Genomic DNA, 23696 nt, shown 5'->3' with positions numbered 1-23696 from the left:
TGAAGGGAGAAGATCCCTTGAAGGGAGAAGATCCCCTCTGTTTGGCCTCAGTGTGAACTGTTTTTCCCCTAGTTTACTTTGGACTTTTAGCTAGGAAAATGAGTCCCTTTGAATGTTCCTATTCCCCAGGAGGAGCAGCCTTTGCGGCTCCTTTTCCAGATGTCCCTGATTTAGTTTGATTCTTATGGTCTACAAATTTAATATTGTGTTTGTTTGTATCCTAACTATTGCTTTCATATTTCTCTTTAGAGAATTAGTTTCTTGTTGCTTGGCGCATACCCTCCTGAGTACTATTCCAACACCACATGAGAGTGACCCTAGTTCCTCACGAGGAGGAGCACTGGGAAGTTCATTAGGATGATGTAGTATTCCATTGTTGCACCAGACACGTTACTTATAGTACTGCAGATTATTGGGTGTGTGGGTCATTGCCTTCATACACACACAAGGTGAAAAAATGTTGCTTGTATTCTTGCCCCATGGAAGAAGCTGTGAGGGTTAGTATACTTTGAGTAGTTTAGTAAAAAAACATTTCTCAGCCCGATAAAGATCTACTTTATTAATGTTAGATACAGGTCCTCCCTGATAATGCAAGTAAACACTCAGTATTTAATTCAATAGGGTGTTTTCCCTGATAATGAAAGTTTGATATTATTTGCACCAATTCCTGCTCATGACTTGAACTGTGATGCATTTTTCAGTAGTCCGATCATGACATGGTGTTATAGAGCAACGGTACCCCGAGAACATATGCTTAGATTAGTCAAAAAGGAGGTTGCCTCACACCCAGAGAATAATTATTGTTTTAGTAGGTATTGCAGGGGTTGTTCTTTTACTTGTTGCCTCTGCACTTCCTGTTCTATAGTATGCTGCACTACTTCTATGATCATGCTCATCCTAGTATTTCATTTCCTGATACCAGATATCTTTTATGATGACATATTCTTGGTTTTTCCTGTTTTCTTTGCTTCCCTTTGATTGATGAGTGATGCCGTCCCCGTTCTCTCCTTTAGAATTGTACAGTCCCTCCTTTTAGCAATAAAGGCTGCACTTATGCTAGCCACATTAGGCTAAAAGGAGGGTCTGATAGATTGTAATTTTCCTGTTACAGAATGTCCTAATGATGTTGTGAATATGTTAGCCTAATGTGTCTAACCAATATGCAGTTACAGCCTATTATTCATGTGCTGCAACCCACTGAGCTATTTTTGTAATATGCAAGCTTCAGTTGGATAGAATTGTTTCTGTAATGGTTAAGCTTTTGTCTTATTTTTGCCTTCTAAGTTAGAAGACTTGTTGTAGTACATTGCCTTCCCTTCGTTAGGTTCCCATTATTGATATTTCTGTATACTTTCCTATAAGAGAGAGAAGCTTGTCTATGGCAGACAGATTTCTGATTGCGGACATTTGCTCTGCAGCTCCAATGTCTCATGGTAGTTTTCCCCCCTCCCTTATGAGCAGAAAATCCCTGTTTCAGCATTTCTTGCCTTGAGTTAGTTTTGCAAAAATGTTTCCATGCCCTGGAGTAGCAGAGCTTCGGCTCTGTGGCCTTGAGGGGAGATAACAGTGTTGCCTTCGCAGGTGCAGATGCCTCATGTATGAGTTCATTGTTCACCCTCTGCTGAGACCAGTACTTTTCCAGTCTGGGCGTGGTTTTACTCTGCCATGCTATGTGATAATGTATTGCTGTGATGAGAGGAGGCAGTCCTCTCGGTGCACTCCCTGGGGTGTAGACCTGACGGGGCCCATCTGCAGATGAATATTATGGCCAATAAATATATTTCTAATTCTTCTCCACTGCCTGGCTGGCTTATTATATGAGAATGATAGATGAGTGAGGTAAGTCTCTCAGGTGGATTTGAGCCACTCTTATCAGTCTGGATGCTGCTCCAGACCCCTGCTACTGAGGGCAGCGTTCCAGTCTTTTGGCCCAGCGTCTCCTGGTCTCCAATTTGGCAATGTTTTGGCTTCCTGTGCACTCTGTCTGCCTGAGATTGCCAAGTTCTGGTCTAGGTATGCAGGGATGTTGTTTCTGAAGTCCATTTAAATGACGCATGATGGTTTCAAACATGATGCAGCTCCATGGCCAGAGCCAGCATGGCTACTTCAGGGAGGGGTTGCCTATTTTCTACATGCCGATGAGGAGACCAGCAGCAGTGTTTACAATTAGTGCAAAGCACCAGAAATCAAGAGAGTGAGGCACACATTACAGCCAGCCAGGGCACTGTATTAGACTTGACTATAGAACTGCTTGCTAAACCCTAATAAAAGTGATTACCAGCACTGCTGAGCGATTTCTGCCCCCTTGGGCACCCCGCTGCCTGCTGCCCAACCCCGCAGCACCAGATGACATCAGCATGCGGTGGCTGCCACAGAGCTACTACAAACACCAGGCTCTTCACTACGTGACGCTGGATGCACTAAAAGTTGGACCAGCACTAGCGTGGCCACTGTGCGCTAGATCTATAATTATAGGCTGCACTGACTAGGGCTGCCTGAAGCTCCAGAGCCCTCTTGGTCCTAAGAGGAGTTCTCTCAGGCCAGTTCCCTAGGAATCACTGTGCAGCCCTAGTCCGCGTCCCACCCAGTGTGGGAGCTGCAAGATGGCATCAGGTTGACCACTGCTTAGAAAAGGTAGCTGTGTCTGATACCTGTTCTTCACACCATGTGATCATTGCCCAGACTGACCAGATAAGTTGCAGAGCCAGTGGTATCAAGCTAACACCATTGGCGCTGCGAGGCACAAGCAGGGACCAATGTAAAAGTATTCAGAAAGCCACCATTGTAGACTTTGATACGAAGTGTACAAATACAGGCACAGAGATGCACGTTCTCAGCAGATGGAGCAAGACAGCTGTGACTGCGTGCGCATTATCAATTATAGTACCAAGTAATGTAGCACTCCAGTATTGTATTCAGCAGCTGATGCTGTTCCTCCATCTTTGGGTTTCAGGTATGATGATCAGCTTGGCTTTCTGGAGTACCCAACCCTGTTATTGTGTCTGTTAGTGAACAGAATGAATGCTTTAACCGCGTTACGGCGTCTAGTGTCACTATAAAAATATTTTCAGAGGTTAAGCCCTTCCCAAGTAGAGCAACACATGTCCGGGATTTGTCATCCCCGTGTGCAATGTAAGAAGGACCAGAAAAAGCTCCTAAGAAGGTGCTGAATCAACGTATGCTCCTTGTGTTTAGCGATGCATGGAGAGCTGTTTCAGACACTGGCTTACGTCTGCCCCTGGGGATAGGAACACCTGTTATCTAGGCAACGAAGGCATCGGCTACAAGTGGTATCTCTCAGGCTGCTGCCACTGATGGCTGTCATCACTCAGGCTGGAGGCTGCAATGGCGGAAATACTGCTCGCCAGAAACTCATTCACCTACAATCCACCCAGTCCGGAAATACTAGAAATGTGACGCATATGCGTGCCAGGACAGTGTATATCTACAGCCAGTTACTAGGAAGAGAATCAAGGCTGCCGATCATGCACTTTAAGTTCACTGCAGAAGAAAAATACTATTACCAAGATTTTGTTTTTTTTCCATGTTTCTATTTTTGCAATATCTTGCTACGTCACGTCTTGTCTTTTTTATTTGACACTGTTTTACGCATGGAAAAAGCTTGTGTCATTACAAATAATGATTTTCATAATTTTTACCTTCTTGTCCAATACATTGATGCGGCAGGCAGACTTCAGGGCTCTGGTCCTATCACCCAGACAGAGCCACCCTGTCGCAGGAGCCTCATTGCCGATCATGGGTAGGCAGGATGCCTAATGGCTTTTGCTTTTAATTGCGGTCCGTGCCCGGTCGCGAGTATCGCGCTCTTCTCCTCCCCCACCCGAGCCTGGCCATGAAACTCCTCACACAGGGGATGGCCTGTCACTCACCTTCGGCTGCGGGCGCCGGGCAGCATGACACGGGGGCAAGCACCTCTCCATGCCAGCCTGTCTTTCAGTCGTCTCTGGCTCGCTGTCACACACAATTTTAATTGCGCGACCCCCAATGCGCTTGCGCTGACTCCACCCTAAAGGTGAATCACTGTATAGTGGCGCACAGATTGAGAGTAGAGGTCAGTCCGCGCCGCGCATCACGGTTCACCCACCCAAACCAGGTTTTTACTAAATAAAATCTAATCGGTTGACATCCCTAGAAAAGCCAGTCGTCCTCAGCCAGGCGTGGCGGCGTAGCGCCACAGTCGTGGAAATCGCTCTGCCCAGCGAGTCGGCTGTGTCAAGGCCACAGCGAATTGTGAATTTGGCTACGTCTCTCCCCTCAGCAATAGCTTGGGAGCACCGTCCGGGCCTCTTCCGGACACTGAGGCAGCACCTGCCTAACCGTGTCTCACACAGAATGGGAATAACGGCCCAAGAGGCATGCAGTGTTCACAGACCGCAGCCCTGAATTGGCGCAAGTAAAAATTTTCTTCCCAAACTGTTCCATTTCCTTGGATTCCCTGTCCAGTGGTGTGGAAGGGAATGCGCTTGGCGACGCAGAGGCCTGGACAACCAAGCTCTCAGGGGTAGGGTGTTGGGAGAGGTCATGCCGACGGTGTCAGTCTACGTTCTTATCCACAGAAGCCCTCGTGTTGCGCCTGGACCAGGTGCCCAAAAGAACGTCCGAAAGTGCGTCATTAAAGGGAAGTAGCGGCTCCATAGAGAAAGACGCCGACCCAAGCACTTCAGTCAGGAGGTTAGTCCTGGCGGCCACTGTAGGGAGCTCGAGATGGACAGCCTCGGCTGCTCTACGCAACACCACAGAATATGTACCACATTCCTCTGTAGCCACGGTAGAAGGGGACAGTGTGCCAGATTCTGGAGTAAAATCCAGGTCACCTGCATCCTCCAATTCCTCTTCCCAGTTCGGGTCTAACTTACATTAGGCTGTGAGAGGGTCCTCAGACCCCTCCCAGTCCTCCCCAACCTGCCGGGCAGGCAGAAAAGAGGGAGGCTGATGGAGAAAGGGATAGAAATTCCCCATCGGCGTCGGTATCGACATTGATAAACACCAGTCCGGCGCAGTCTCCACGTCGGGGTGGAAGCCGAGGACTGCATCGGGGACGGCGTCTGCCATGGAGCCGGCAGACGCCGGTGGCGGTGCGGTAGACGTCGATGTCGGCGGAGGTCGTACGAGGCTACCCGACATCAGCTGGGATCCATGCATGGATCCATGGGGGTCTTGCGGCGTCGAGACCGGAGTAGTCGACGATGTCGGGCCAGAGCCGGTGACAAAAAAGAGCAAGAACCCCCAGTCAGACCCTGTGGGCCCGAAGGCGTTCCGGGGGGGCCCGAAGTGCCAAAAAGGCAGGCCATGGTTGACAGAAAGACCTGTAGCTGAGCCGGAGACAGACCCGGGAAGAGTGGGTAGGCCGTCGGCAACTGTGCACGCTCCGCCGTGGGTGGCACCAGCCTCAGCCTCAGCCTCGTCCTCAGCCTCGTCCTCAGCCTCGTCCTCAGCCTCGTCCTCAGCCTCGTCCTCGTCGCGCGACAGGCTAGGCGAAGAGTGACAACACTTCGACTTCTTGTCTTCGCCTTACATGACTCAGAGTGCGAAGACTTCGTCCGGTGGTGGTGGTGGTGGTGGCTCCGCGACCGGTCCCTCGACCTCCCACGGAACAGGGACCTTAAACGGTGTGGAGCCAACTCCCAGGCCTTTAGCAACTTTCAGGACCGCTTCCGCAAATTTTTCGGAGCCATGGCCCGGCATTTGGGGCACGACTCGGAGTGGCGGTCGCACCCCAGGCAGTAGAGTCACTCATGGTGCGGGACTGTCACCGACATCGTGCGGGAAAAAAAACGTGCAAGACTTAAAACCGGGCATCCCTTTGCACCAGGAGTCAGATTAAAAAAAAAAAAGAGACAAAAGTCCCAAAAACAACTCAGTCAAAAAGTAACTGGGGTACTGCTCATAAAGAACCGACGTCAGCGCGCGCATCTAAGTAGCTCCACCGACGTCATCTCGGAGACTACGATGCTAACGACGTACATGGAGCCGCACAATGACGCCTACTGACGCGCAGGGGTACTGCTGACGAAAACTTTCCGGATCAAGTCTGACATCTGGGGGTAATTCTAAGATAAGGAATCTATCACTAACGTGTTTCTTTAAGATACTATATGATAAGAGACTCATTTAATACATTCATTGATGCTAGGATCATATCAATAAGCTTCAAATCAAAACATATTCTTATATCTGTTATTTTGTGATAATGAAATGTCGGCGTCATACCTCCTCTCGACGTTGACTGCCTCAACTTCGACCGGGACCAAAAGCGTTTTCTGGGTGAAGACCGCCTCTCAGACCTCCCACGTCTACTGGAGGTTAAGGTAAGAGCTCTGGTAGAAGATTTACATACCCTTCGCTCAGAGGTCCCACTGGCTACTTGCTGTTTTCTACTCTTTTCTCTGCAGGCGAATCTTATCCCTGTCATGCAGGGTACGTCTGGAGAAGGTTTTACAGATGTCACAGGAGGCAGGAAGATAAACAAAGAATGCAGACCGCGGGTGGGTCTGTTTTATCTTTTTTTTATGCCACATCTAGAACACTTGTCGAAAAGATGGCATTTTAAATCGGAAAAAAACCTCTTTCCTATGAGAAAAACACTTTGCTCCAGAGAGAAGGACAAACTTTGAAGAAAAAACCTAAACATGTCTAGTTCAATGCTCCAAGGGTCCGGTCTGAAAGAGCCGGAAAAAAGAAATGAGGTAACTGCCTCTAGCTAAGCATGATGGGATATTGGTGGTCTCTCTGCTCTTAAAAGTACAGCTTTCTTTTTCTTCATTTAGAATGGCAGCCTATGGGCTACATGGTCCTGCACTTCTTCATATCGGTCTTCTCATCGCAAAAGGGTTTGTGACGGTTGAAAATAGATATTCTGAGAGCATATATAATTACAATCTCTTCTATTGCCATTCGAAGATGAAGAACTCTGACCACTGTAGCCTACCCCTAGGCTGCATTAGGACTTCTTAAATGACTTTTCAAGGCCTTCCCAAAGAAAGGCGAACTTCATCACTTAAGAACATGGGGACAAAGGCAATATGGAAAGGACCCAACATTTTGTCCAGGCACTTACTGTGCATTTTATCGGGCACCATTTGTACTTTCACTATCTATATTGTTAAACACACATGCAACAAGCCTTGTCACAAGTCACTCCACATACCACGTGGGAAAATAAAGATCCTGTTATTGGGGATTGCTTTGAATTTTCTGGGGATAGTTAAGCAGGATATCTTCCCTCCAGGGGAACAGATAAACGGTTCTGTGTCCTTGAACTTCGATCAGCTGCTACCAATAGTCAGGCCTGCCATAGTCTGGTTTCCACCCAGGATTTTGGGAGGTTGTAACTTTCAGAGCTACCGTATGTACCACATGCAAACAGATCAGCAAATACAAAACATGGCGCTCACATATTCTTGAGTCCACTGAGGAAAAACAGACTAGGCCAGAACATACCATGGTAAACCAGATTTGATAGTTATCGGCAACAAGTACTCTGTAATTTAACTTCATAAGCGCCTCAGAACATTCTTTTTATGGATCAGAATCCACATCACCTAAACTCCTTTTCTGTGAAGGAGCCTTACAAGGGTAAAGGAGTGGGCTACATGCAAGTACTTAAGGCCGGGGGTGCAAAATAAAATCACTGAAGAAAAGGTAAATCATGAATCACATTGGATCCAAGAATAAGAAAACTGAAATGTCTGTTGCATCACAGGGTAAAAACCTGGCCTTCTCACTGTGGGGATACTGCACTCTTTAACAGCTTATCTTGTGTATAAGGGGGTCCCATCAGGTGAACAAATCTGAAAGCACAGAAATACTACAGGTGTTACAGCCTTTTTCAAAGTTCCATAATTGTTTTAAATTTGCGTGCTTGACCTGCATATATTTAAGGCCGTGGGCTAAATCTAGAGAATCCTCTTCCCCAAGATTATAAATGTCAGACAAGTCGCCATGTTACGCCCTATACTTCTACTTTGATCTAGACAACTAATGCAAACATTTGTTATCCCGAAATAGGCAAATGAGTATTAGATATTCCTTAATCAGGTACCAAACATGGGGGAAATGTTATAGTCCATTTATTTCTCCAAAATTATAGCAATGCCGGTTTCATAAAATGTTGTCCAAATTTTGAGCAACCATTGTGAGTAATAAGGTTTCTTTGGCAGATGAAGGAGGTAGAATGATGTATTACAATTACTAGATACATATATTACAATTACTATGTCCACCTCATACAAAACCTTCACGCAACATGGTGGAATCCTAAAACCTTAGGAAGTTTGCAAGTTCACACAATCTTAACCTCTTGATTGGAAATAAAAAACAAATCATAGCATTTGCACTGATTTAAGTATTAACTGTGTGAGCATGAACTCAAACAAAAATGAATGCAAGACATACATGCAGGACACCAAGGTATATGAAAAATGCATTTAATATTTTACTACAGAAGAAGCTCGTCTTTTTGCCAAAACGCTGTAATTTCTGATCACTGTCCTTCAATCTGTAAAATAGCACTTAAAACATCAAAAATGTGTCTAGAGTACTCTCAAGTTCTAAATGATATTGTTGCAGAAAATCCCTATTCTCACTACTAGTAAAGAAGTTACTTACCATTGGAAACACTTTTTCTGCTGGATACAGTATCTATCTCTGGATCCCTCACCTTATGAATATCCCAATGCGCCAGCATACCTGGAAACTTATCTTGATGTCAAAAGGCCCACGGCTTCACACTTAGCTCGGCATGAGGTCAATAAGAGGCCCTCATCGGCTTGGTGGCATCATTTTCCACACTCATTTATTTTATTATTTAGTAGAAGGCGTCAGCCGAAACGTGTTGGTCTTTGAAAAACTATGTAGCAGAACATTGTGTATTAGCCTTGCACATGAATTAAAGGAAAGATAAAATTAAATAGAAAACTCATGTAGGACATTGCCCTTCCTGGACTGTGTTGCTGCACGAGGTGTTGGTGAAAGAACGATATATATATATATATATATATATATATATATATATATATATACACACATACACACACACACACACACACACATATATCTCCATCTCCCAACAGCTGCTGAACTCAGCCGATGCGCTTCCTGCGATGCCCGTGCCTGTGACGGCAGCAGCTGCTGTAAAATATTCCTGTTACAAGTAATTCTGGGGAATCCAGAAGAAATACAGCGGCACACCTGAGGATAGCACAATAGACTTTACTGTGCACACAACAAAACGTGTTTCGTTGAAGCCTTCCTCAAGTGAAAAACCTGTGCTCCATCTCCTCTAAAAATGCAATTCAGGGTTCATAGAAAGTGAAGCCATACTGTAAAGTCAAATCATACAATTGTGGAACTAGATATAAATAAGGAAAATGCTACTTACCAGTATGCATCTGTTCTTGGCATGTAGAGCTGCAGAGTTACACACTGTGCATAGATGGCCACCTAGTGTTGGGCCCGGATGTTTGCAGTTTGTTGTAGAAAAGTCTTTGGAAGTCACACGAAAGGCGACTCCTCCTTTGGATCATATTGCGCATGGGCATCGGCTCCATGCCCAGCTTGTTTTTCACCATTAGGGAAGTGATGGAGTCTTACAATGAAGTAGTGATGTCCATGTAATTTGTATCTAATTATGATAATACTGGAACAGATAAAGGATAAAGGAGTAACCTTTGTTGAGTTGTCTACCAGCCTTGCATGGTGTGATGCTGTAGGTGAGCTCCCCAGCCGGAGAGCGATGCATCCGCTGTTATGACTATTTGAGGAACTGGCTCTAGAAACGGTCGGCCTTTTGAAAGGTTTTTGGTGTTCCACCATTGCAGAGAACAAGGAGTCCGACTGTCTACCAACACTAGGTCTGTTAATTGACTGTGAGCCTGGTTCCATTGTCGTGCTAAGCACTCTTGAAGTGGACGCATTTGTAGTCTTGCGCGAGTTACTATGAATATGCAAGATGCCATCATTACTATGAGCTGCATGAACACTCAAGCTGAAAGCGAGTGTTGCAGTTTGAATTTTGTTAGGAGAGTTTGTACACTTGTTATCCTGGCTGGAGAGTGATCCGCTACTGTTAACCCCTTAAGTGCTGCCGTCGGCCAACGGTCGTCGCGAGCACTACCTTGCCAGTGCTGCGCACGACCATTGGCCGACGGGCCAGCATTCGTTCTTCGAACGTTCAGCACTGGGCGCTGAACGTTTGACGCTCCTATGAGGTTAAATGGGTGTTTATTGTAGCACCCAGATATTGTTGTACATGTGACGGTTGCAGATGTGACTTGGTGTGATTTACTGTGAATCCTAAGTCGTGGAGCAGTTGAATTGTGGCGTGAGTGTGTTGTACACTCTGGCTGTATGAGCTGGCGTTTATGAGCCAGTCGTCTAGATATGGGAATACATGAATATGCTGTCTTCTTAAGTGTGCTGCAACTGCTGTTAGGCATTTGGTAAACATCCTTGGTGCTGTTGTGACTCTGAATGGGAGTACTTTGAATTGGTAATGCGGACCGTCTAGTACAAATCTGAGATATTTTCTGTGCGCTGTGTGGATAGGAATATGGAAGTAGGCGTCCTTGAGAGCCAGTGTGACAAGGAAGTCGTCTTGTAAAAGGAGCGGAAGGACCTGTTGGAGTGTGACCATATGAAAGTGTTCTGACTGTATGTACAGGTTTAGGGGTCTGAGGTCTATGATAGGCCTTAGAGATCTGTCCTTCTTTGGGATTAAGAAATACAGCAAGTATACTCCTTTGTTTTGCTGATGCATTGGAACTATTTATATTGCATTTTTCTGCAGGAGGGATAGAACCTCCTGTCTGAGCAGTATCAGATGTTCTTGTGACATTGGAAGCTGTCTGGGTGGTATGTTTGGGGGGGTTGATGTTAGTTCGAGACAGTACCCTGACTGAATTATTTTTTAGCACCCACCTGTCTGATGTGATGTTTTCCCAGGCTGGTAGGTATTGTTGTAGTCTTCCCCCGACAGGAGTGGAATGGGGCGGGGGAAGGGGAGGGAAGTCATTGGGCAGGGGTGGAGGCAGAGCGGAAGTTGTTGTTTTTCCCTCTGCCCTTATTGTTGTTACCTCTGTAACCTCCCCTTTGGTAGCCCCTACTATAGGTGGATTGTGTGGGGGCTTTGTAAGAGGTAGAGTGTGTGTCTGAAGAGTATCCTCTTGTGGCGCCTCTGTAAGAGGAGCGGCAAAATGAGCGTTTGGGAGCCTGCAACTGCAGGTCTCCCATAGATTTGGCTGTATCTGTATCCTTCTTCATCTTTTCAAGGGATACGTCTACATTAGGTCAGAATAAGTGTTGCTCATCAAAGGGCTGGTTAAGTATCGCACTTTGGACTTCAGGTTTGAACCCTGAAATACGTAGCCATGCGTGTCTACGCAGCAAAACACTCGTGTTAATTGCTCTTGAGGCAGTGTCTGCTGCATCTAATGCACAACTAATAGAGGTGTTTGTAATATTGTTTCCCTCTTGGATAAGCTCATTTGCTATCTTTATATCTATCAGGGGGGTGCTGCATTAATGATTCTAATTCAGCATAATGTGCCCTGTCATATCTTGCCAAGAATGCTTGCGTATTGGCAATACGCTACCTGTTTGCTGCCTGAGACGCCGTCCTTTTACCTGATGCGTCAAGGAGCTTAGACTCTTTATCTGGTGGGGGAGCTTCACGTGATGTTTGTGAATTTGCTCTTTTGCGTGCATTAGAGACCACAAGGGAGTCTAATGGGACTGGGCCTTCAATATATGCTGGATCTGAAGGGGCAGCATTATATTTTTTCTCTATGCGTGTATTGATGACCCACGTTCTAACTGGGTCTTTGAAGACTTCAGGAGCATGCTTAATAACTCCCTTAAGCATGGGTAAAATTGACGAGGATCTTTGCGAATTATCATAAGTATCCATTAGGAAGTCTTCATCTACAGGGTCAGTGTGCATGTCTACCCCATGGTATTGTGCAGTCCTGTGTACTAGCTGATTAAATCCCATAGTGTCTTCTGGTGGGGAAGGTCTAGAGGATATATGTCGTCTTGAGGGACCATCTGCACCACCCCCTGTATCGTCAGAGCTATCATCCCTGTTGTCATCATCTAGTATGATAGAAGATGTAGGGGAGTGCTGTGGTAGGGGAGTAGGTGGTGATGGCATAGGTGGAGGAGTAGGGGAGGGGATCCTTAGTGGAGAGGTAGCAATGTCCTTCTTTGGATGAGGAGCCGATGCAGTTGTATCCAGTGGTCGTTTTTTTTTTTAACTAAGAGTTAGTTGACCAGTGGTTGGATCCTTAACAAGAGTCTTTTGTGCAGGGTCTGGATGAAATAAGTCCTCTGCAGGAGGCCGATCTTTTGGTGCGGAGGGAGTTCTTGTCACCGAACTGGGGGCTTCATTTGGCTTTGAAACTTGTTGTTTGGTAGTGTCTTTAGCCATAGTCTTTTTTGGCTCCGGTGCTTTTTTCGGCTCTGATGGTGTTTTGGGATCTGCCGGTTTTTTCGGTTCTGATGGATTTTTCGGATCCGATGATTTTTTCGAATCCTAAGCGTGTTTGCTTGGGTTCGATTTGGGTTTCGGTGCCGAGGAACTAGCAGTAGGCTTCGGTGCAGATTGTTTCGATGTTGGCGTGGAAGCCGAGGATATATTTTACGGTGCCGGTAGTTGTGTGCCGGCACCGTGGGCAGACAGACTCAAGCTCGAGTCGCCAGAAGTAAGCTTCTTTGCCGAGCCCGAGAGCAGGGCAGTGGGAGCAGTGTCCCGGTGTGCGCCCGAGGGCGAGGGTGTGACCAAAGTCTTTTTTTAATGTGTCGAGGAAGGGTTGGGGTCGACGGTCTTACTTACGACCCGCTGTGCTGGAGTGATGTCCTGGACTTCGGAATCTTCGGCCTCAGAAATGCTGTTGACGCCATGATGTTCTGGGACGTCGACGCCTTCTTGGAAGATGTCTCCTGGAATCGGAGCTGATGAACAAGCCATTTTTCTCCTAGCTCTTTGGTCCCGGATCGTCTTTTTGGAGCGGAAGGGAGGCACAAGCTGAACAGTCTCTGGCCTCTTGCTCCGGAGAGAGGAAAAAGTTACACACCTCATGCAGGTCGGCGTAGAGAAACTTCGACCCACATTGAGGACACATTTTAAATGGATTCCTTTCCATGAGCTGGAGATGAGGCCTAGATGGGCCCGAAGGCCTTCGTCCACGACCGTAATCGAAGACTTCGAAGTTGAAGAGTAGCGTCGACTGGAAACGCGTTCAAAACTATATCGGCGTAGCTGGTGAGGATTGCGCGCCGAAGGAAATCGCTTCCAACACGGAGCGCTGGAAACACATCCGAGCCCGGTGGCGGAAAAAACCCAATCTGGGGATGGAGCCGATGCCCATGCGCAGTATGATCCAAAGGAGGAGTCACCTATCCTGTGACTTCCAAAGACTTTTCCACAACAAAAACAAACTGCAAACATCCAGGCCAAACACTAGGTGGCCATCTATGCACAGTGTGTAATCTGCAGCTCATATGCCTCGAACGAATGTATATCTGTATGTTTGTAAATAAACGTGGCAGCAATGTGTGTCAATTCATAATGCAAATATAAATACAATAATCTATTACATTGTTGTATTAATCGATCATAGGCGGTGAACAATATATTGCAAAATTCTGGTCTTCGGGGGGCGTGGCTAGCGGCCGACGATGGCGACAGCAAACTAGAGAGGCTCCCGGAGTAAGGCGGCATCTCGCATCAATCCGCATGCCTATCCGCTCAACAACAAACTCAGACGGGATGCCCCGGGTCCAGTGACCGTACGGCACCCAGCAGAGAAGTTTCGGAGCAGCGGCGCACCGGGAATTGGTAAAAAAGATGATACCCAAACAAGGCCTAGTGGCAGACGGAAAGCAGCGGACGCTGGTTGAAGCGGTGCCCGGGCGGAAGTGAGGCCTCGGCGGTGTTCACCAACCGGAAGTGCTCGTAGTGAAGAACGACTCGAGCGAAAACAGCGGTAAAGAATCCGACGTCCCCGCAGACCTTCCATGGCAGTGTAATTCGTCCCAAGACAACACAGCGCTGCAGGTAGCGGCAACGCAGCCATTTTGAATAGCCTACGCCATCCCGGGCACGAACTCCCTCGAACAACGGACTAGACGGCCCGCGCCGAGGTCTCAGCAGGCCCGAAAACGGAACCTACTATCAGCAACGTGACTGGGGAGGAGGTGTAAACCCACCTGTGGGGCTCCAGCCCAGAAAGCCCAATTACTACACTTGGACACGGGGAACGATCTCCTAGCCGAGGTACAATTGAAACTCGAGCGACCCCATCGACCATTCCCCTCGAGGAAACACCTAACAGACTTCCACCACAAGCTGCGCTCGACGGTGAGCAATTTCTTGGTGTGTGATAATGGCGGGCAGAGGGTCTAAGCATGATTCCACCCAAGCTAAGCTTGACAAATTTGCATAGGAAAAACAGTCTCTCCCCCTGTCGGAACAACGCAAGTCACTGGGTAAAGGGACGGAGGGAGACGGAGCAAAGAAAGCCACGCTGGAGGACGTGCTAAGTGCCCTAGCCCAGGTGCAAGCGACGGTGGGGGCGACAGCAACGGAGGCAACACTCATTCGGGCAGACCTCCAGAAAATGAGTGAGAGGATGAAGCAAGTGGAGGTGGTAACCAAATCCTTGGTGGAAGATGTGTCGGATCTGCAGGTGGAAATGGAGAAACTGCAGGCGGATAACAAATTGCTCAAAGAGAAGCTGGACGACCATGAAGGATGCTCCCGGAGGAACAAGGTTCGTATCCTAGGAGTACCGGAATCAGAAGCTACGGGTGCTATGGATCTATATGTGGAAGACCTGATCAAGAACCAGCTTAATCCCAATGGTCTCTCAAACTTTTTCTCTGTGGAAAGGGCCCATAGAGTGCCAGGAGGGAAGCCGAAACCAGGGGCCCCGCCAAGACCGATCTTAGCGAGACTCTTTAACTTTCGCGATCGTGACACCATCTTGCAGGCAGCCAGAGTGGCACCAGCCATCCAAATTCAAAACTCAAAAATATCTTTCTTCCCGGACTATACGGCTGAGGTCTCGCAACGGAGGAGGACATTTTTGGAAGTAAAAAAGACACTGCGAGAGCAAGAGCTGCCCTACTCAATGCTGTTCCCGGCCCGGCTTCGGGTGTCCGCCGACAAAAAGGTCTGGTTCTTTGATTTCCCGGAGACGGCCAGAGACTGGCTCGAAGGTTGGCGCAACGCGGGACCTCCGCGTAGGTGCAACAGAACGAACCACGGACATCGCGTCGACAGCCGAACTGGGTCACAATCATCAGGCAGAAGAGACGCGAGCACGTCACCGACACATGAACTAACTGAGGCTGGTGGAGGGGAATAGTACAGAAAGCCCACAAGAACAATGGACGCTGACTCCTTTTATTGACTAACATTGCACAAGAGGTTGGACGCTGGCCTGGGTGACCGTGAAGAGAGCAGGGATGCCGCCTGCCCGGGGAGACGCTCTCCCCCACCGCGCAAGTACTCTGGTTTTGGGAAGGGTAAAGCGTGCTGCTCAGTTGGGGAGGCGGGCAGTTGAAGGCCCGTTAAGCAGGGAGGGGGAGGGAGAGGGGGGGTTGTTGGTTGTTTGTTAGAAATTCACAAAGACGGTCGAGAAATGGAATTTTACGGATGAATACTCTAGCTGATAAGATGAAGCCAAGGGCCCGGGTCCAACACCTGGATTCACTTATATACGTCTGCATGACTAGAAATGGCGGATGGTCTAATACGTAGTGCCGAGGAGGCCGAGTCACGTTCACGTGGCTCCCCCCTACAAATACGGACATGGAATGTAAGAGGTCTGGGGGACAAGGTGAAACGTGGCCTGGTATTAACCGCATTGAAGAGGCAAAAGCCTAGCCTAGCACTATTGCAAGAGACACACTTAACAGGGGGGGCATCTAAGGCCCTGGACAGGAGAGGATTTTTCTTCGGGCTCCCGGGGTACTGGCATTTTGATTAAGAAGTCCTCGCAATTCACCCCCCCTGGGCACAAAGACTGACGGGCAGGGTTGCTTCGCAGCCGTACAGGGACAATGGGAGGGATGACTTCTTAATGTGGTATTGGTGTATATCCCACCGTCACTTCATTCAATAAAACTTCCAGCGCTCAGTGACTTTTTGCTGACCCTTCCCGAGGGAGATGTAATTCTTGGGGTAGATTTTAACGCCACAATAGACACACAACTCGACAAATTCTCGGCGACGAGCCCGATTGGGGGACCTTCCCGGTTTCAACGATTCCTAACAGCAATGGGTCTAGTAGACATCTGGCGACATGTCCATCCTCAGGATAAGCAGTACACATTTCACTCCACGGTTCATAACAGCCTATCACGGATTGACTACTTCCTAGCGCTAGGTGACAGCATACAACACGTAGATACCATAGACATACACCCTAGAGGCATATCGGATCACTCTCCGATCACCCTGACAATCTCTACTCAAGAAAAGTCTCGCAAACGTATTTATCCCATTCAAGCAGCATATCTCAAGGTCCTGAAGGTCAGGAAGGCTCTTCAGAGGGCGACAACTCAGTATTTCAAAGAAAATGTCACCTCCGTGAGTTCTTCGGAGGTTAAATGGGAAGCATACAAGACGGTACTGCAGGGGCAAGCCATGAACTCGATCACGGGCCACAAAAGGGAAAAAGCAGCCGAGCTGTCCAGGCTCGAATTGGCTCTTTGTGACATAACAACTTTACATGAGACAAATCCTACACCAGACACGGCACACACACTTTCACTCCAACAACTATACATGGATCACGTCCGGCATCAGGTGAAGGGTCAAATAACTGACACACAGAACAGGATATATGACGTGGGGAATAAGGCGGGAAAGATGTTAGCCTGGCTAGATAAGAGAGGGGGTAGCTCAAGGGGCATCCAGCAGGTGAGGGATAGCCTAGGTGGGATTCAAACAAACCCTGAACAGATAGTGGAAGCACTGGTGGTACACTTTGAGGGAGTCTACACCCCGAACGGTATATATCCACTGAAATGGCCAGGGCAGCATTGGACCAGATAGAAACCCAACACTGCAACCGGAAGCGTCAGCTGAATTGGATGCGGACATAACCAGGGATGAAATACAAATGACTATACGAGCGCTAAAGCCCGGTAGGACAAATCCTACACCAGACACGGCACACACACTTTCACTCCAACAACAACTATACACGGATCACGTCCGGCATCAGGTGAAGGGTCAAATAACTGACACACAGAACAGGATATATGACGTGGGGAATAAGGCGGGAAAGATGTTAGCCTGGCTAGATAAGAGAGGGGGTAGCTCAAGGGGCATCCAGCAGGTGAGGGATAGCCTAGGTGGGATTCAAACAAGCCCTGAACAGATAGTGGAAGCACTGGCGGTACACTTTGAGGGAGTCTACTCCCCCGAACGGTATATATCCCCTGAAATGGCCAGGGCAGCATTGGACCAGATAGAAACCCCGACACTGCAACCGGAAGCGTCAGCTGAATTGGATGCGGACATAACCAGGATGAAATACAAATGACTATACGAGCGCTAAAGCCCGGTAAGGCGCTCGGACCAATTGGCATTCCAATAGAGTGGTATCAGTCCGCGTCGGAGAAGCTAAGTGAACACCTACTAGCCATGTATGAAGAATGTTTAGAGAGGGGTGAACTTCCGCTCGACCAGAGAATAGCTACCATAGTAGCGATTCCCAAGCCTGGGAAGCCGCAGGAGGATTGCTCCTCATACCGCCCTATCTCTTTGCTGAATGCGGAGGTTAAAATCTTGGCCAAACTCCTTGCTACCCGGTTGATGGCACATCTGCCCGACCTTATACATCCGGATCAATCCGGATTTATGACTCACAGAAACACGGCAATGAACCTCCGCAGAGTGCATGGGGTGTTGGCGAGGGCGGACATGATCCCCGATCAGGAGGTCATACTGGCCCTGGATGCAAAAATGGCCTTCGACCTAGTAGAATGGAACTATTTGTTTGAGGTCCTCGCTTGCTTGGGTTTTGGCTCGAAATTTATATCATGGGTCAGACTACTATACACGAAGCCAGTCGCTGATGTGGTTGCGAACGGTCATATCTCGCGAACGTTCCCTCTGGGGAGGGGCACCCGTCAGGGCTGCCCTCTCACCATTGCTCTTTGCACTCGCCCTAGAACCACTAGCAAATTTGATACGGCAAACTCCACTACTTAAAGGAATACATTGGAAAGAGGGGTGGGAGGACTGTCTCTCCCTTTATGCGGACGACATGCTGGTGTACTTAACAGACCCAGAGCGTGGAGTGCCGGCACTCCTAAGCCTCTGTGAAGACCATGGCAAAATGTCAGGGTACACGATAAACTGGAATAAATCAGAGATATATGTTTTGAAAGGCCCGGTCCCGGCATTAGGCACAGAGTGCCCCTTAAGGGTAGCTAGATCCTCCTTTAAATATTTGGGGTTCCACATTACAATGGACCCAACAGAGTTTGCACAAAAGAATCTGGCGCCACCCATGGAGCGGCTAAAACAAGACGTCAAGTTCTGGGCGGGATTGTCTTTAACGATGCTGGGTAAAGCGGCGCTTTACAAAATGATGTCCCTACACCGTTTTTTGTATATACTGGAGAACACACCGTTTCCAGTGGCTCCAGGATACTTCAAGAAGGTGGTAGCCTTGGTATCTGGTTTGCTATGGGGCAACCGCCCGGCGCGTATTGCGCAAGCCAAAATGCACAGGGGATGGTATGATGGAGGAATCGCGCTGCCGAATCTCAAATTATACTACTGGGCGGCTCAACTTAAGCCCATTAATCAGTGGATCCATGTCTCGCAGACCGACCCGGCTTTCCAGGCAGATAGGGCACAATTAGGCACCAATAGTATGCTAGCCCCGCCGAGTGCGAAAATTAGTAGGACCCACGAGACTCACCACAGCGCTGTGGCATACGGCGCTAGCGGCGTTGGGCTGAAAAGGGAAAATAACTAAGCTCACCCCGCTCTGGGACTCTCGTGCCTTAGGGAATCCGAGACACAGCAAGGGCTTCTCTCACTGGGACACCATAGGGATATCCACGGTGGGAGACCTATGGGAAAGGGGAGAGGATATAACATTTGACCGCTTGAGGGAACTGTACAAACTGGGACTACAGGAATCTTACCGTTACATTCAGATACGCCACGCATTACTCGCTGCCAGCCCCCCTGGGGAGGGAATACCAGCATAATCCCCGATTGAGGATCGTCTCCTCACGGATTTTATGGTTGAGCGATCGACGTCGCTGACGTACCGCAAACTAATTAACAACTTGCCTGACCCAATGACTCCATTGAAAGATAAATGGGAGGGGGACGTAAACGCGATGGACGAACACGAATGGAATGAGGCGCTTGCGTCCCCAAGGGAGGTGGCCATCTCTGCCAGACTGAGGCTCGTACAACTCAACGTTTTACACAGAGTGTACTACACAAGAACAACGCTGCACCGCATACACAGAGCACAACACCCTTATTGTCTTCGGGGCTGTGGGGAGGAAGGTACCTTTTCCCATACATTTTGGGACTGGCCACGCATCCAGGACTATTGGAGGCAAATAATGCGCACTGTGTCTCAGACCCTGGAGACCTCTCTCATCCCCGAGCCACGAAAATGTCTATTAAACGTATGGGGACCAAACGACCTGTCCAGATATGGCCAACTCAGGGTTACATTGGGCATGATAGTGGCCAAACGGGATATCGCACAGCGCTGGGGAGTGGCAGAACTACCACGAAAACACAATCCTGCATGAATATGGATAGGGTGATGGTGACGGAGAGGGCAGTATACCTGAGCCGAGCATGCCCAGGGAAATGGAACAAAATCTGGACCCCATGGAATGTGTATAGAGGGGAAATCTGTGAGCCTCTGCCGGAGGAGCACCCATTAGAGTCAGATGAGGAGGGGGAGGAAGACTGATGACCCTTGAGAGTGCTATAAGGGGACAAGGACAACGGGACTGGGGAAGGGGACCGGGACCCAGAGGATAGGAATTGAGGGAAGACAAGGGTGGGACTCATGGACAGTCATGTACAGGAAAGCCTAGGCATTCCCGACCTTTCATTACGTGCTTGATTTAACGGGTGTAAACAGTGGTATACACAAGGGAACGCCCTTACATTCAGCTACTGTAACGCTGCTTGTTTATGGATGACCGCAATGTGATTTCTTTATTGTTTTTCTAAAAAATAGAAAACGAAAACCTCTTTTGATTAGCAACTTAGCGCTATTTATGTTCATTTCAATTTGCCTTTTTGTTGTCATTCTTCTTCTAACCACTGTAACCAGTTTGAGGCATTACCCTGATACAAAGTATCCAACAGTACATGATTGCGGCCGGCCCTATGGGTTGTAGGCCAATGGTTGTGTAATATTGCAAGGTACAATAAAGGTTTTTTAAAATAAAAAAAAAATTCTGGTCTTCAGTTGTAACTTTGTGCTTTCAATATATCACACAAATATTCCTTAACTGTTGCAACTATGCAGCCTTGGACAATATATTGGACAAATAGGCCTTTAAAGTTCTATAGAATTCTCCCCACACCACTTTACAAACTTAGCCCATCTGCCAGCAGAAACTGACTTGGTGGAGTATCTTCTGCCTGCTAAAATAACATCTACCACATCAGGGGGGACTGAGAAAGAACTCAGGTTGCATAGTGTAATCTCCAGGCATGTATGTGCAGACTCTGGAGATGGGGATGTAGATCTTGCCTCTGTGACTGTGAGAGGTTTGTCCGGTGAAGGAGAGGAGGGCACAGTGAGAGTTAAGAATGTCTGTGTACCACACCCTTTGCGGCCAGTCCAAGGCTGTTATTATGTCTTGGGCCCTGTCTTGTATGTATGCAGGGGAAATGCCGAAACACAGCTGAGAGCCCCCGGTCCAATTGAAATGTGTCCCAAAAATGCACTGCATACCTGCGGCTGTAGACTGAAGGGCATTGGGGGTTCTTGTAAGTGGAAAATAAGTCTATCTGAGGGGCCCCCCCAGAGCCAGAGAATGTGACAAACCACTTCCAGATGAAGACTCAAGTCTTGGTCGGTTGAAAAATGCGGACTTATACTGCCCGCACGCACGGACACTTAGAACTCTGGCCAAGTGATTTGCTATGATACAAATTTGATGACCCACGGCCAGAGTCTACTCCCTCCCAGTTTGGTTACATACCACATTCGGGTAATATTGTCTATTAAGAGCACTGACTGGCCGCAAATGGAAGGGAGGAAGGCCTTGAGAGCAGGTCATATGGTCCACAATCCCAACAGATTGCTATGAAACAATCGTTCCTCTGGATAGCAAAGACCTTTGCTATCCAGGGCATTAAGCTTGCTTAATCTCCACAACGGCCCCCCCGCGGCGGGATGCCTGGCTTTCACCTTGGGGATGCCCTGTAGGGGCTATCTCACAGGGAAAATCCAGGACGGGTTCCCAAGGCAAGCGCGGAGATACACCTTCGGGGGTCGATTCTGGAGCTATATAAGAATATAATAATAATAATAATAATAATAACTCTGGAGCCATTTGTTGCTCCTTCTGAGATGTGCTGGGACCACTGCAATCACCCTCATGAAGACTCCAGGTGTGGAAATAAGACCAAAGCAAACAGAAGGAAATGCTGGACAGAGCGTTGAAACTTTTCAGAATTCACCCTCAGTCACAGATCTGGGTTGAATCCATCATTGTTCTTTAGCTCACTTCACCTCCCCAGTTCAGACACAGCCATATGTAACTCAGTCTTGACCCTGTTCCTCATGTGAACAGTTCAGCCAGAACTGCAAAGCTAGAGCTTCCCTGGAACGGAAACAAGCATCCTGGGACCTGTTTTGGGTTAAAACCCCTCAACAGCCAGCCTAGCTTGAATACAGTGTCAAAGTTAGCAAGGGACCCACGTCTGGGAATACCCTGCCAAATTAGGGTGCACAAAGCAAACAGAAGATGATAGACGGAGCGCTGAAACTTTTCAGACTCTCAACCCTAGTCACAGATATGGATTGTATCCATCATCGTTCTTTAGCGCACTTCACCACCCCAGTTGAGACCCAACCATATGAAAATCAGTCTTGACTCTATGCCTCATAGGAACAGTCCAGCCCAAACTGCCAAGCCAGGTCTTCCCTGGACCGGAAACAACTATCCTGGGTAACAACCCACATCAGCTAGGCTAGCATGAATCCAGCAGAAAAAAGACCAAACAGAAGGACAACGAACTGATTATGTTGAGACCCCACCATGAATCGGAGACACTTCCTGTGCGATTGAATGGGGATATGAAAATACACATCCTGCAGATTGATCAAGTCCATCCAGTCCTCTTTCTCCAGCGCAAGAACCTGTGTCAGGGTCAGCATTTTTAACTTTTCCTGCTCGAGGAACCAGTTCAAAATCCTGAGACATAGGATCAGCCACAAATGACTGTCCTTTTTGGGAATCAGGAAATACCACGGATAGAATTCCTGACCCCGTTCCAGCTCTAGAACCAACTCTACTGCACCCTTTTAAAGTAGGCATTGGACCGCCTGTTGAAAGAGTAGAAGACTCTCTTCTGAACAAAAACCTTGTTGGGGAGAAAAGGGCAGTGTGTACCCAATTTCAACAATATTTAAATCCCACTGATCTGACGTTATGTGGTAGAAATTAGGACCCCCAGAAAAGGGTGCTCCAAAATGGTAAAACTAGGGCTGCTTTTCAGAGATGTTGGTCAGGGAGGAAGAAAAGGAGGAGGATGGCTGTTGGGCAGCTCCTCGCTGTCCACCTCTGCCCGCCTTCCAGCATACTACAGAGGGGATTGGACGACTGCTGTTGCTGGTATTGCTGCTTTCCTTGAAAGGAGAAGTCCCTGCCAAACCTATGGAACCGTTGAAACTTTAATATCTGGGCTGCGATTGAAGGCCCAAAGATCTTGCCGTTGCCTTGCTATACTTGAACCTCAGTAAAAAAAAAATGTATATTTGTATTCTGCCTCTCCAAGGCAGAATACGTTTTGCCCCTAAATAGTCACGACCCATCAAAAGGCAAATCTATCAAGTTATTTTGTATGACCAGTATGAACCCAAACCCCCTCAGCCATGCATGCTTCCCTGTAGCAACTGATGTCCCATCACTCTTGCAACAGAATAAGTGGTATCCCGGCCCGACTGAATAACCTGTTGAGCAGCAGTCTGGCTGTCGTTCAGCAGCTCAGAAAAGTAACTCTGAACAGCCTCAAGCAATTTCGGATGAACTATTCTAGCGGAGTCCACCAAAGCATGAATATAGCATCCCAACAAACAAGTTGCGTTGGTTGACTTCAAAGCCAGGCTACCAGAAGAAATCATCTTTTTAATCAACTGTTCCATCTTTTTTGACTCCCTATCTGCTGGGGATGTCAGAAAAGACCCAGGAGATAACGTGGACAAACAGGAAGCTTGTACCACCAAGCTCAGGTGAAGAATAAGTGAATAAAATTAGAGGATCTCTTGGAGCAGGCTTGTTTCTTCTCCTCACAATTGGTCTGGATACCGCAGAGAATGACAGAGGTGTCTGAAAAATGTCTAGAATTGGCTCAGTCAATTCCTCATTAAAAGGTAATAAAAGCTCTGATGTGGAAGAAGTAGAATTAAGCATTTCTGTTAGAAAATTAGACTTGA

Source organism: Lissotriton vulgaris, chromosome 2_1 (genome assembly GCF_964263255.1).
Source record: "Lissotriton vulgaris chromosome 2_1, aLisVul1.2, whole genome shotgun sequence".
Classification (NCBI taxonomy): Eukaryota; Metazoa; Chordata; class Amphibia; order Caudata; family Salamandridae; genus Lissotriton; species Lissotriton vulgaris.
Note: the sequence above shows the minus strand (reverse complement) of the source record.